Here is a 15,173-nt window from a genome sequence, read left to right on the forward strand (position 1 = left end):
TAAATTTTTACCTCCATGACAAGTCTTGCTGAATCTTAGAAAACCATTTGCTAGATAAAGCTTGAAAATAATAAAAAAGATCCAAGAGAAATTGCATCTCAGTCAAATGGAGAGGGCATAAGTACCCAATAGGATAAGAAAAAGCATGAAATAAGGTTGTCAGGTTGATGTGGTGCAAAACTGATCATTGTAATTTCCTGTCATTTGCTTTGATATTGATTTCATTATTCTAGTGACCTGAAAAATTGTAGGAGAAAAATGTGCATTGCAAAAGATTCTGAAAAAAAAAGGAGAGAGAAACAGCAGAGACTGTTACTGTAAAATATAGAAAATCCAGTGCTAGACTCCGAGTTACCATTAGATCCCCTTTACATCCTTGAATTAACTTGAGGGGTGAATTCCCTTCGGGTATCCTAATAACTTGGGAGTACAATTTCAATCATTCTGCAGTATGCTTAGTGAACTGGGAAGTTTCTGAAGTCACGTATGTCTCTCATCTGCATAAACAAATGATAATTTCTAACACAATGCTGCTAATTTAATAAGTTTAGAGGAATGCAGCGCAATACCAGACATACAAGATCAAGTACATCTATAGTCAGGACATGCTCAATTGAAACTCAGTCAGTTTTGGTGAGAAATCCAGTATTTCTACATTAATGCAACAGTTTTAACTCTTAATCATGTTTTGATGACTTACTCTCTATGCATATGTACACATAAATGCATATGCAGTCTGTCAAACTATATTATATGTAGTTCTAAAATTTGAAATTTAATGCTTATTAGTGGAAATTAATTATTTTAGTTGCCATTATTTTCCTTAATGACAGAATTGACATATATATTGATATGACATTTGTTTGCATTTGCAGAGATGCTCCCTTGAAAATTATGTAGAATGGTATTCTTCGACAGAACAGTAAGGGTTTTTGCTAATAACATTAATCTATTTTAAGGTCCTCTTCATTTATGAAAATCTACTATTGTAATTAAGCAAAAATCTTGACGGTCTTTTAATCAGACATTAGAATCTGGAAAAAAAAAAAGATTCTTGTAAAACTAAAACCTTGTGTGTGATTTTTTTCATGTTTTACAGGGTAAAAATAATAGTGAAATGCTTTCTATACATTATGCTTGTGTGTAAAGTAATTACAATAGAAAAATTCACTGGAGATTAAGATTTTTGAAAACTTTTATTATCTTAATCTGACTGCTGAATTCTAAATAATTCTGGTTTGTTTTATTGGATTCTTAAGAAGACAGAGCAGAACATAAATGTTTTGAAAATTGGTGCATGTTTTTAATAACTTTTGCATCACCAGAAGCCCAGTAGAGACATCAGAGTTTTCTCTGGGTAAGGAAGTGCTAATGATAGCCAGAAATAAAGTGTTTCCACGCATCTGAGTCCTGTTCGTAACATTTTGGAGATCAAACTCAGTGAGGCTTTAAACTTGAATTTGTTGGCTTGTCAAGGTACAGATGAATGGCTAATGATTCTCCTCATCTTGGTGGGTACCTGTTCTCCCTTTATTCCATATTAGGATATGTTTCCCAGCAGCAGTAGCCTTTTGAAGTTGGATATCTCTCCCTTGAGATAAACACAGGGCTCTTATTTACAGTTGCTGGGGCTGCAGTTGCAGTGGTGAATGATCATGACTTAGGACCATACATGCCACTTCTGTGCTAAGCCCCGTGACAGTATTCATCTGAATAGGTGATGTATCAGCCTCCCCCCATTTGCCATATTAACCTCCAAGTGGGCAGGCACAACCCAGCTGGACAGCTTTCAGTTAGCATAAATCATTCTCTGCAATTGTGAATCAGGTCCCTAATTTGAATGGAGTTAACTCAGGAAAACTCTACAATGACAAAACACACTGGTTCCCATCTTTATCTTCTCTTCTAGCAAAAGTAATATCTGCCAGTCCACAACTTTGCCAGACTTTGTAAAGGTGGACCTTATGTGGGGTTCTTCTTGCTCCCACCTTTATTACAAATCCTTCTTCAGTAAGTGGCAGTCATTCCAACTCATGCAGTGCTTTTGTGGGAAAACACTTTTCTGAAGGATGAGATCTATGTCCTGGTGAATATTTACTCATGCCCGTAATTAAAATGTGTGAAATATTTCTGTGTCAACAGAAACACTAATAAAGATGCAGTTACGGTAGCAGAAACTTTCCTTTAGCAGGTTTGCCTTTTTTACTGGAGTAAACTATCTCAGCAAGGGTTTGCCTGAGGAAGCCGCAGTGTATCATTCAGCTAGATCTGAGGCTGCTGCTCATGCAGTTTCAAAACTGAGGTGGCATTTAGACTTCTAGAAATGCAATAGCAAATAGCATAAAATGTGTATGCTTACCTGGAAGGTCCACTGTGTCCTATGGAAAGAGCTCACATTTTGTATTGATGATGATGACGTTAAAAGTCAGGGTGAGTGAGATTTAAAAGTAAGTACAGTTCACTGTTGAACAAAAATTTATTCCTCGTTTGGAAAGAGACTGTTAATGACATCAGAAGAAAATTAAGAAATTCTCCATATGCACATAATTCTGTTTATTATGCTAATATGTATGTTCCATGAATAGCTTCTACATAAAATCAAGAAATAATATAGTGGCTATGAAAAATTGTATTTTTCTTCCAAAATGTTAAATATTTTGAAAATAAAATAAAATAAATAACATTTTTGAAAATATTTTTTTTAATAAAATAAGAGCTATGGAAAGGCTATAAAATTTAAGAATCTAGATTTTGCAGAAGCAACAGTACATTTGAAAACCTCTATATCTTGCTTTGTCCCAATTGTCTATTTACAAATGCACTGGTTTATTTTACTTTGAACATTAATCCTCTCCTTTTATTCTTCTTTGGTGGTATGCTATTGTCTTTTCCAGAGCTTTACAGCCTGCTCTGTTCTGGGTAGTTCTTGGAGTAATTTGTGTTTGCAATGCAAGCAAACTTTGGTGTTCACTTCCTGAGCTTTTATTTTAGTGTTGGGAGTGGCATAAATGTGGATGATGGTGATTTTTTCTTATGTTGTTCTTGAATTTTCACAAGTGAAATCAAGTAAGAGTGCTCCACTCAACCTGTATAAATGACTGACAATACCAAGGTTACAGTGATATGCTTTTAAAGCCAGTCGATACAAATCACAAAGCTGCAGTTCAAAGCAAGCTGCTGTTACTTCAGTATCATTACATTGTACCCTAACATAGTTCATAGTTCATTCTAATGTATGACTGCTGTGTTATAATATCAGTCATTGACTTCTTAATGTAAGATTGTTTCAAATCCTCAAGTTTGTGCTACATCACTGTTATCACTGTTGGTCCTTTGGCAAGAACTGATGTTTTTTAGTATACAATATATGAGAGAATAAAGCATCATATTGGTATATTAGAAAAACTGCACAGATGTCTTATAACTGAAAAGAAACAAACAAACAAAATCAAACAAACAAACAAAAATGGGCTTAGAATGCCTTGTAATGAAGTGTAATGAAGATTGCATTTATTTACTAGAATGATGATCTGGTCCAAATTAACACTGCCTCTTTTTTATGTCTCCAGACATAACTGGAACCCATAAAAGGCATTATTTTAGAGAATGATTATGTTCCTCTAGCACTTAGTAAATTCTAAAACTATTTTGCATGTGATCTTCATAAAAAAAAAAAAAAAAAAAAAAAACTAGCAGGATTTAAAGTTTTAGCACCTGTAAAGATCTTTTCTAAGCATTTGCTTAACTTTTTGCAGATCAGTCCCATTTATCGTTCCTAGGAACAAAAGTCCACATTTAAAATTTCCATTAACTCTGACTACAGCATGAATAGATCAAGGACTAATTATGATTCAAGAATTTTCCTTTCCATTTACCTGAAGAAACTTCCATGTATTTGATGTCTGGTTTCAAGATCTGTACACATAACCATCAAAATAATTCTTTTGTGTGTTTGCTTGTTAGGTTGGGTGTGTGGGTGTGTGGCTTGGTTTGGTTCCTTTTTCCGCTGATGTATGTGGAGGTCCTCAAACACGGAGACCCGGAGAATGAAAATTTATCCTGACTTCCACACAGGCCTGTTCTTCAACAAGATCTGGCAAAAAGAATAAAAGAAACATGAGAGTGGGAAAAACAGAGCTTGCTGAATCTGAGATAGTAACAGAACCCTAGATGTTGTCATTCAAAGCTAAACTTTGCACAGTAAATGAACAAATGCAATCTATTTTTGTCTGTAGCATAAATTAACTATTTCTCAGTAGAATATAGTGTATAGATCTAAGTTGATTAGTTCAATTTTGTTTATTCTGCATTTTCAAGATACTTCTACAGTTCAAATCATAAGTGGTTTTCAGAAAATTAGCTCATCTTGCACTGATAGGTGTTCTGATTGCTAGAATATAGTATTCTTATATGCTATGACAAAGCAACTTACTGTTTCCATACATTTAAGAAGTTCTATCAGTTATACATTATTAAATACATAGCTAGGTGTTTAAGTTTACCATTTTCAAGAAAATTATATCTTAGTAAGTTGAAATTAGAAGTGGATATATGATCCAACCTAGAATTTGGGGCTTTGTCTCTGCTTAATTAAAAGCTTTGCCTTGAAATCGCAAGAAACCTTTTTGAGATGAAATTGGTATTTCAGTATTCGTCATTTTGGGATGGAAGATGTGTATCAGGTCCCATTAATCAGACCCTTATAATTCTGCTAAAATGCAGAATAATCAATAACAACATAGAACAATTCACAGGAAAGGTTTTAAAGAATTTTCCAAAGTTCAACTTTTATTTATGGTTGAAATTATGAAGCTGTTATTAAGAGCAATGCTGTGTCATGGTAATATGTGTAGCCACTAATATTTTTATTTATTTATTTTATTTTTTATTTTTGTTGTGTGTGTGTGTATCCAAGACATACAATGGAGAAATGTTTTATCTAATAACAGTTCTCTCAAATGCATAGTAAAACTGGAGCTGGGAGAAGGCACTAATATGTCTTAGATTTTGGAGGAATTACAAATCACTGAAATAAAATGCAAGATGGAGCCATGAAGCCACACAGGAAGCTTAACTGACCAAACAAGTTCTGGGTAAAGAAGATGAAATGAACAGTAAGGGCAGGAGAAAGGGGTCAGCCATGACTATAGAAAGTGGGCTGACTAAAAAATATTCTCTGATTCAGAATACAAGCTATGAACCTAGATGAGAAATACTTTTATCCCAGCCCAAAGTGATAACAAAAGTTGTTGTTGTTGTTTATATGTCATTCTACTAAAAGAGAAACCGCATTCCTGTGTATCATTTAATCTGTTTTACTTGTCTCCTGATGCAGAATATATAAACCAGAAGAATATGTACCACTGGTAGACTGAGTATTTTGTAGAAAATGTGTAGTTTCTGTGACTAAAGGGAACTAGCTGTATTTAGATTAAGCAAACATGTTTTTCTCTCTCTCAAATGACATGATATCCCCAACAAAACTTCATGCCTACAGTTTCAAAGCCAAAACCATTATCTGAATTTCTTCTTGTTGCAATAAACTGAGATTTTACATTTGTATGTCTTCACAGTAGTTCTCTAAGTTTTCATCAGTGGAATTCTAATCAAATTTATCATAAAAAGGGGTATGTAGGGAGTCAGGAAGCCCTTTGTGGATTGGAGTCATCATTACACAGTACCTTTCAAACTCACAGAATACACACACGTTGCAAAGGCGAGAGTCAGGACAGGTAAATAAAAGTAACTGCTTTCTTCCTTTGCCATTTTGCTTTAGGAAGCTTTGGTACCTGTCAGCAACTCTTCTTCCCTACCAGCTCAGCACTGGTATTTTGTAAATTCCCAGGGTTTATTAGGACCAGGGGCTAGACCTTCAGAAAAGTTTTCCATCTATTGCTGCAAATTATGATTGTTTGTGTGTGCATGTGCAAGAGGTAGGGCAAGAGGTGAGAAGGGCAGGGACAGAAGATGTCTTATCTTTCTCTTTTTTTTTTTTTTTTTTTGGCTTTGGGTTGATGGATGGAGAACACCTACCTCTTTGGGATGGGAGCTATGCAGCCAAGTGATCTTAAAAGAAAGGAAGAGACTGAAAACATCCAAGGAAGTGTGTGTTTTTGAGATTACAATTGTTTCCATATGAAAGTTACAGCAAAGTCAATAGGAAAACATGGCCAAAAATAAAAATAAATAAATAAAAAGAAGAAGAGTTTTCACAAACACTGTATTTCAAGCTGGTAATCAGAAGACTGGATGTTGTCTTGACCTCTGAGTTTCTCAAACTTTTAGAAAAGTTTAAGACTATTTTAGCACTTCATTACATACATTTATTTCTACTGCACCACATATTTTTACCAGAAGGGACACATTATTTCTTTGGCCCTTTAAAAAGTTATTTCATTAAAAGTACTAGCAGAAACAAGTACGCGTGAGATATGTTGCCTTTCAGTTTCTGCAAGAGCTTTTTTGCACACATACATTGAGTTAAAGATGTCAACTCTTCACTTCAAATAAACATGAACCTTTGGCAAAACTAGGATACCAGAGGGTTTAATGATTTGATGCTACAGCTATTTTAGGAAGTGTTAGTTGGGTAACATATATTTTAGTACGGGTGTGCTACCACAGTCAAAACAATAAGAAATCTGTAAGACAAATATTACTCTCCAGGGTGAGAGACCCTCTAGATGTGGAATTCTGCCATGTTCCCCAGGTGACAGGAGATGTAATTTCACAGAATAAGGTTCTTATTTGGCATCCTTCCCATTTGACATACTTGCCATTCAAACTGGCAAGCTTGAAGTATGAACATTTCTGAGCCCAGGACACTGCTCAGCTTCTAACCATTTGGAACACGAGTGTTTTGGTCCAGGTCTTCTAAGCTGAAGAGTTTGCAGTCTTTATTCTAGGCGCTTAATTTTTCAGAGATAAATCAGCAATTTTGGAACTGCTGCCAAGTACTCCCTTAATCTCCTTGTTAACATCCCCTAGCCTACACTCTGAGGCTTGGGTTGTACCCTCTAATCTGTTCCCCCCGGGGCCAAATAGCAAAGGAGAAAGCAATGCCTTAGTGAAACACTGTGACATGAAATTTACTGAGGACTGTATCATCACTGGAGTATGGCATATGATTAACTCTCTTCTGCAGTTTTTGAAGAGAACAATTCCTGAACAAAAGGTACGTTAACACAACAACAACAACAAAAATGGGATGAACAGGAGACAAAATAATAACAATGAAATTTTGATGGGGGATATCTTCTCTCTACTTAAAAATGGGACTAGGAAGAAATGACACTGATATTTATACATTGCACCCCACAACATGCTTCTTGCTTGTAATTAAACCTAGAATATATGAGCAAAGTGACAGGAAATTCTTATACAATTCTGTAATTTACTTATTTAGACTGATATAATCCTGGTAGAAGCCTGATTTTTTGCAAGAAACTACCTGAGCAAATGCAGAAAATGATTTGAACAAATCTGCCTTAGATGGAACTGAGATTTTTATTTTATACTGTCTCTTTCATTGTCTCTGTGAAGGAATACAGGTATGAAAGCAGGGTAATGGAGGCAAAATAGATCATTAAATAGGTGTTTTGTTGTTGTTGTTGTTGTTGTCGTTCCCCCCCCCCCTTTTTTTTTTTCCTTCTATAAGTACATTTGAAATAACATCCAAGTCTCTGGACTTATGTAAAGTTTATATTCTATGACATGGCACTTGAATAACAAATTCTGTTCACACAGAAAAATAGCACTTCAGCTGTAATCAGTGCTTAAAAAATTATGAGCAGTTTGTGTAAACCTCTTTTTTTGGCACTCCTAGAAGTCAGCTGTGATTTCAGAGTATAATAAATGCATTTGGTTGAATTCCCCTGTTGTGCTGTGAAGAGAGCTTGTCTTTGGCTCATTTGGATTCTGAAGACTTTGTCCAGTGTCCAGATGCACTTTTAAAATGTAGTTAAGAGAATAATTAATGAATATATTGAAGAACCATTCCCATTTATTTCAGTTTATGCCCAGTAGATTTCACAATTGGCACCATTACTGCAAACTCATTTGGCAAAGAGCCATTATCTTCAATGGGAATAATGCCTACTGCATTAGTTCTCAGTCTTATCCATTATTAACAATGTGCATTTAATAATTTGCAACTAATGGTCTTCAAAGCAGTCCCAAAATTGTTAGAGCTGTTTCTCAGCGTTTTAAACAAGTTAATAGATTATGTTGTATTCAAAAGACAGAAATACAGCAATCAGTGCAATAGCATTCATGGTGTTTGCTGTATCTGTTCAGGAACAAGGATGACTGAATAAAACTGTTGCAAGAAGAAATAAAAAATTAGAACAATCTAGACCTTCCATTTACTGACTACCTAAGTCAAAAAGTCTGCAGAGACTGTGAACTGAATCTGTGCAGATTGGCACAAAAAACATCTCTTCTCACCAACAATTTTTTTTTTTGCAATAGTATTGCTGCAGAACTGGTGGAGGTTGGTACTTAAGATGTGAAAAATTGCTTTAAAGTTTGAATTTAAATGTGGTTAATTATCTCAACACAAAAGTCAGTTAGAACTGATAATGACTGCTTCAGACCAGACATTCCCATGGAAACTGTCCAACAAATTTATTTAAACTTTAACATCAGATTGTTGAAATATTTTCAAAATTTGGCAAAGATAAGGTGAATTCCAGTTCATAACCAATCCCAAGCTCACAAAAATGTTCTTTGTCACATTTTTTGTTAGAAATGTATCTTAAAACTCAATGTGCTTCATTATTTTGTTGTTGTTGTTGTTGTTTGATTAAAGCCTCTCTGACCTTTGGTCAATATGACTTCATGACTAATTGTTAGTATTTTGATAACAGAAAATTGAACAAAACATCTCTATAAAAATATCTTTGGCAGAAAAGAAAATAGTTTATTGCATTATTGAAAATAGAAGGGAGTCATTCACTAAGATCAAAGAATTTTTATCCCTGTGAAAATTGCCTGCCAGCACATGGGAATCCATGAAAATTTGAAGCAATATGCCAACTCTTTGTCTGTATGGCAAGCTTTTCTCAAACATATTTCCTTGGCTTTTCACAAAGAACACGATTTTTTTTTTATATTTTTTTTCACAGTTGTATAATGGCAATTAAATGGACAGAAGATAGCAGCTGAGCATTTCCTAGACCATACACTGATAACAACTGTCTATTTTCTGCCTGAAAAAGAATGCAGGAGAGTTCATGAAGCTTTATAAAGAGTCTTTGCAAATAGTCTTGAAAAAATCAAAGCCACACCTAGTCCATTTCTGTGAGTAAGACAGGCATATCAACAGTATGTTATGGCAGGAAACTCTGAAAGATATCATGTTGTAGGTGCAACAGACATAACCACATAAATGGTCATCCTTTTTTTTTTTTTTTTTTTCTTGTGTGTCTCCATTTGTGAGCTTTTTTTAATTTTGATTTCTTTCTCTAGTCAATGTTTTACTCTCTATCAATGTATGCATAAGAATATGGAGCACCTGAAAATACGATTTCCTTTAAAACAAATAGAATTAGTCTTATTTAGACAAGAATCTTCATGAAAAGTGGGAAAGGAAATGCAGATAACTTGCCACCTCTGCCAATTTTTATAGTCTCTTATTTTATTTAGGCTAGTGAGGGAATGTGTGAAAAATAGCATCACATGGTTGGCATTCTCATCAGAAAATTGTTCCTCAGTATCTAGAATGAATACAAATATTAGCTCTTTGCAAAGCATTATAATTTTCAGACAATTATACCACTGCAGTGAACAACTTTGATGCTACCACTATTCTAATTTGCTTGGCTAGTGACTACCTTTTCATTTACATTATGTCCTGCCTACATTGGTAGTGAAGGGCAGACAATGAGACCATGAAACAAGAAGCTTTGCAGCTTATAGTACAGTTCTAAGGAACTGCATATTCTAGTTATTAGTTTCTCAGGGATGCTTTCAAGGAGAGGAATATTATTTCTCAGCACTCTCTGGTTAACCCTCCTACCTCCATGGACATTACAAGGTTAATTCTATTCTGTATCTGCTCAAAGGCAGTATCCTCAAGATCTCAAGCTTACCTCCTTGCCTCCTTGAGTGGGCTGATGCAATTTTCCCAGCTCTGAGTGTTGGGGAATTGGCTACTGCTCTCTTCTTGGCAGACCAGACAGAGAATGATAGAATCATAGAATGGTTTTAGTTGGAAGGGACCTTAAAGATCATCTAATTCCATGACATGATTATGAAGTGGGTCTCTTTGTACAGACATCCCAACAGGCCTGTTAAAGCTTTCTCAATGTGTATGTCCATGTGGGTATCACACATCTGGTGTCTATTCCACTTTCTCTTACAGATAAGCCCATGTCTTTCTTCCTCTGCCAGCCACAAGACAGTTTCAGACTGTCAGCCTTATACAGTGACCACCAAACATTGTTTGTTTGTTTGTTTGTTTGTTTGTTTTTTCCTGGAATTTGAGGGCAGAGAGTGGGATTTGAGGACACAAAATGGGGAAAAGTTGTGGCATTGAACTGCAGCTGAAGCTCCTGCCCAGAGTATCCTCTTATCTACTCACAACTTGCAGAGCCATTTAGGAAGCCAACCTTCTTACAAGAGAGCACATATCTGTCTGAAACTTCACTGCTCCTCTCCCAGCAGGCTTAAGTATTTAAATCTTCTTGGAAAAAATGTGGTCTGCAAGGTTCAATAGGCTGAGCCAGACCACCTAAAATCACTTCATCACCTCCAAGTTGATGAGATGCAAAAGACAAGAACCATACCCATTCTGTAGGTTCATTTCCTAGCAAAACTTCTAATAAATTATTGTGATACAGCACAGACTATCCAACATAATAATTGAGTCAGTTATTACAGGTATTTATCTATTTTTTTCTTTCCAACATCTTAATGACTTAAATCTTTTGTCTGGACACTCCAGGTATGATGGCACTAAAAATTGAAGTCAATTTTGCTGTATTTCAAAAATGCTGTGGGAGATGAGATTTTCCACTTCCTGGAACTCTGTGATTCTTGAAAATTTTATTCAAAAAATATTTTGTCAAGAAAATATATATATATTTTTTTTAATTCTCTGGCTACAGGGAAAATCAAGCCTTTAAGGTTCAAGTACTGAAAATGTAAATAAGAAGAAGCCCAGACAATGATTTGGGGCTTGTTTTTGTTGTTGTTTTTGTTGTTGTTGTTGTTTTGTTTGTTTGTTGTTGTTGTTTTGTATGGGGTTTTCTTTGTTTGTTTGCTTGCTTTTTTATTGCCATTTATTTTTTTATTGCTATGATTCTTAAGCTAAATTCATGACTTCTGCAGAGCTAATGGATCTGGGTTTGTTTTTAAAACTGCAAAGGCTACCAACACTTCCAGGGTCATTAGAAGGGATTTGAAGAAGCAGGTGATGCTTGGCTGTGACTGTTGACCCCTGAGTAACCCAAGGTCTGTATCTGAAAATGTATCCTTGTGATGTCTGAATGGGTTTACGATTTTTCATAAATGATGTCTCCCCTTTCTGCTTTTAACCTAATGCTTTCAAGAATATTTCTTTTTTCTTCATCTTCTTTTTTCAATTTTCAAAGTATAACTGACTTTTTAATGAATCATCATGTCAACTTCCCTAGGCACAGTGATCCCATAAAGCTAAGAGACACATGATTAAATTAGGAGCTTAACTACACCTCAGTGTCAAGCTCTGAAAAAAATAACAGTAAATTACATAAAATGGTCAATATAATCTATACCAACTGATGCAGGATGTGACATCCTCAAGCAGCATGCATTAACTTTTTAATGCAATCCGCTGATTGCATTATAAATCACATATTTGTGTATCAGTGATGAGAAAAGCCTATCCAAAAGGTCATCTACTCCAGGGTTTTAAAAAAGATTCTCTAATTGGCTTCTGAGAAATCCACAGCCCATTTTGCATGGTGTTTCCAGACTTTTATTTACAAGCCTGTTAAAATTAGCCTACACTGTTTGTTTTCTTCTTTTATTTTTCCTCTTTTCTTTTTTTTGTTTTGTTTTGTTTTGTTTATTTGAATACACAGGAACTCAAGTGTAGGCTTTTGAGGAGCAATGTTCTAATATTTTTGCAATCATTTAACACACTACACAGAGTACACAAACCATACATTGAAAAACAGTAATTTAGCCCTTTTAAAGTGTTTATTTTTAGTTATTGTGTCCTCAGTGTTCAGCTCTGATTTTGACTTTAATGCTCTGATATTTATTAAAGTGCTACCAACATGATTGCAAAATCCTGGGATGTATCTTTCAGTATAGACAGTGTTCACTCATTCAAACAGCTGGCAGCTCGTATCTTCTTCCATCTGGGTGCCTGGCATTCTGCGGAATGGGAGGGGAACAATCCCTTTAAGCACAGAGGAAGGAGTAAATAATAAATAAATAAGCTTTCTAGTATTAACATTTATTGACTTTTTATTTGGCCAAAATCCAATATCATATCAGCATCTGGATTCCCGTGCTTTCTTGTCTTATTTCTCAGGCCCCTTCCTGAGACCAGCCCTTCACATCAGAACTTGCAAACAGATGGACAGCTCCAGAACAGATTCCCCCGGGAGGCCTCCAGGTCCCTGAAGTGGCTGCTTACACCTGACTCCTCTCACAGCTGACAGGGTGCAAAATCTCTACCTCCAAAGAAACCATCAAGTGCTGTCTAAAACTCCCAAAGTAACATCCACCAGGTTCACTGGAAGGACGGGGGGCTGCTGGCCATTAGGTACTACCTTTTTTATCTACTGGTTTGTTCTGCCCTTTCACTTTTGGGGACTTTTACCTCATCATATTAGGAGATGCCCAAGAAACCTTTTTAAGGATCTCCCCAAAGTATTGCCTGTGTCTTTGTACTCCTAAGCCTGTGCAGAGAATGGTAAGCTTGTTATTAGGATAATGGTCCCGAGTGCAGCAAAGGCTCCCACCTGCTCCTCCATGGAAGGGCACGCTGGCTCTGTAATAATTAGCATCAATTACAGCGGGGCTGGCCAGGAGCTGGGCACCCGGCCCTCTGTGTGCTGCAGGTGCAGGATTATCCCCCTGACCTCTCACTCCCAGAGCCCCCTCTGATGACAGGAGCAGGAGGCAGTCAGACAAGAGCTGCATGCCATCCCCTTCCTTTCAGCAGCCATGGAGAACATTAGCTATTCATGTAATTTCCAGAGCACCAAGATTAGTTTCAGGAAGCTACACAGAGAGCAGGCTCCCTCTCCTTGGCTCCTGTTTGTCCTCCCGAATGCTCCCATTCTTGTACATCCCCTCATTTTTTGGTATTAGCAGTCTTGCTGCAGGAAAAGTAAATTCATGATAGGATCTGTGAAGGAAAAAAGTATTGCAATAATAGTAGTAATAACAATAATAATAGTAGTAGTAATAAAGAAAGCTCCACAGCTGTCTGGCTGAGTGGCAGACAAAGGAGTGCATGTAATATGCTTGGATAGACTTCTCTATTCCATTGCCTCGGCTTTTAGGTGCAAATGTGATCCTGGAACCTGCCTTAGTTTCAGTATACACTGGCTAGCTGTCACTCATGAGGGTAAGCAGCACCAAGCTAGATGTGCCACAGATAATATAGGTATCACCATGCCATGGCTGACTATTTTGAAGAGAGTCAAGCCCACTTTTATTCTAACAAAACCAGTGAATTTACAAGGTCATTTATACCTGAACACAGGGCACAGGGTCTTCAAAATAGCAAAAATGAGACTTTTCTCTTTATGTTTAAACATTGTTTATGTTTGGTATGTCTTCAAAAAAGTAAGTGTAGTCTTTATTTTCACAGACAAATGACATCCTTTATGCATTGCAAGTTCTATATATATGTAATATTTAGAAATTCAGCATTTATTTTTCCACGTACAAAACTACATATGTTCACATATCTCATTATTGCCTCCGAAGATATTTGCCAACAAGTAGGGGGAAAGGAGGGAGTAATCAAATAAATCTATTAGAGAGAAGAAAGAGTATTTTAAGCCATTCTTCATTTAAAAAAAAAAAAAAAAAAAAGCTGTACAGAGGGGCAGAGTTGGTCATGGTCACAAAGCAGCATAGAACAGCTTTTCCAGTTTGTGGCTGGACCTGGGAGCCGCTAAAGGACAAAGGAACCCTCCAGGTACCCAGTGAAACCATCCCAAAGGCAGAAAGACAGGAAAAATATCCCACCAAACTGTCTACTTTATCAGTAGGTAATTGTAGGAGACCAGCATATGGGATTCACCTGTTAGGTTTTATTTGTTGGTTTGGGGATTTTTTATTTATTTATTTATGTATTTATTTATTTTCAGAAAGACCTCGACATTCTACTTTTGGAACAGGTTGCTTTATGGATACCCTGAACTGAGGCATTGGAACATAGAGTCACAGAATCATAGAACGCTCCAAGCTGGAAGGGACCCACAAGGATCATTGAGTCCAAGTCATGGCTCCACAGAAGACTGGCTAAAAATTAAACTATATATCTATTATCATTGTCCAAATAATTCTTGAAATCTGGCAGGCTCAATTCCATGACCACTGCCCTGAGGAGCCTGTTCCAGTGCATGACCACCTCTCAGTGAAGAATCTTTTCCTACCATCCCTGGATCCCTCCCCTGTCGCAGGTCCATGCTGTTCTCCCAGGTCCTGTATGTGGTCCCCAGAGAGAAGAGCTCAGCACCTGCCCCTCCACTCCCCTTCATGAGGAAGCTGCAGGCCACCCTGAGGCCTCCCCTCAGTCTCTTCTTCTCTGGGCTGAGCAAACCAAGGGACCTCAACTACTTCTCACATGTCTTGCTCTCCAGACCCTTCACCATCTTCTTAGACCTCCTTTGGACACTCTAATAGTTGTATGTCCTTATACCATGGCGCCCAAAACTGCACAAAGGACTCGAGGTGAGGCCACACCAGCACACAGATATCACATTGTCCATAGATTCTTTAATTCTTAGTGCAGAAACTTAACAAGAAAAACATTGACTTGGAAAATCTAAATGGCATCCATGATCTGAAATTTTTAAACTGTTTACCCCAGTGATACTACTTCTTCAGCTTATATGCAGGATGACAGCAGCAAGGGCTGAGGATGAGTATTCTCAAAGAGACATTATTTGGGTTTGTTTTAGGCAAAATACCACAGCCCCGACCCTCTTACATATTTGTGA

At 36.6% G+C, this 15,173-nt stretch overlaps 1 long non-coding RNA gene across 1 annotated transcript; it reads left to right on the top strand.

Annotated features, from left to right (window-relative positions):
- The first annotated feature begins 11,401 nt into the window (after positions 1-11,401).
- Positions 11,402-14,629, top strand: LOC118244158 (uncharacterized). The gene is made up of 3 exons (XR_004777474.1): positions 11,402-11,454; positions 12,524-12,757; positions 14,319-14,629. It is a non-coding gene; the product is annotated as an uncharacterized LOC118244158 (long non-coding RNA).
- The last annotated feature ends 544 nt before the right edge of the window (positions 14,630-15,173 follow it).

The sequence above is a fragment of the Cygnus atratus genome, chromosome 3, assembly GCF_013377495.2.
Source record: "Cygnus atratus isolate AKBS03 ecotype Queensland, Australia chromosome 3, CAtr_DNAZoo_HiC_assembly, whole genome shotgun sequence".
NCBI classification, from domain to species: domain Eukaryota; kingdom Metazoa; phylum Chordata; class Aves; order Anseriformes; family Anatidae; genus Cygnus; species Cygnus atratus.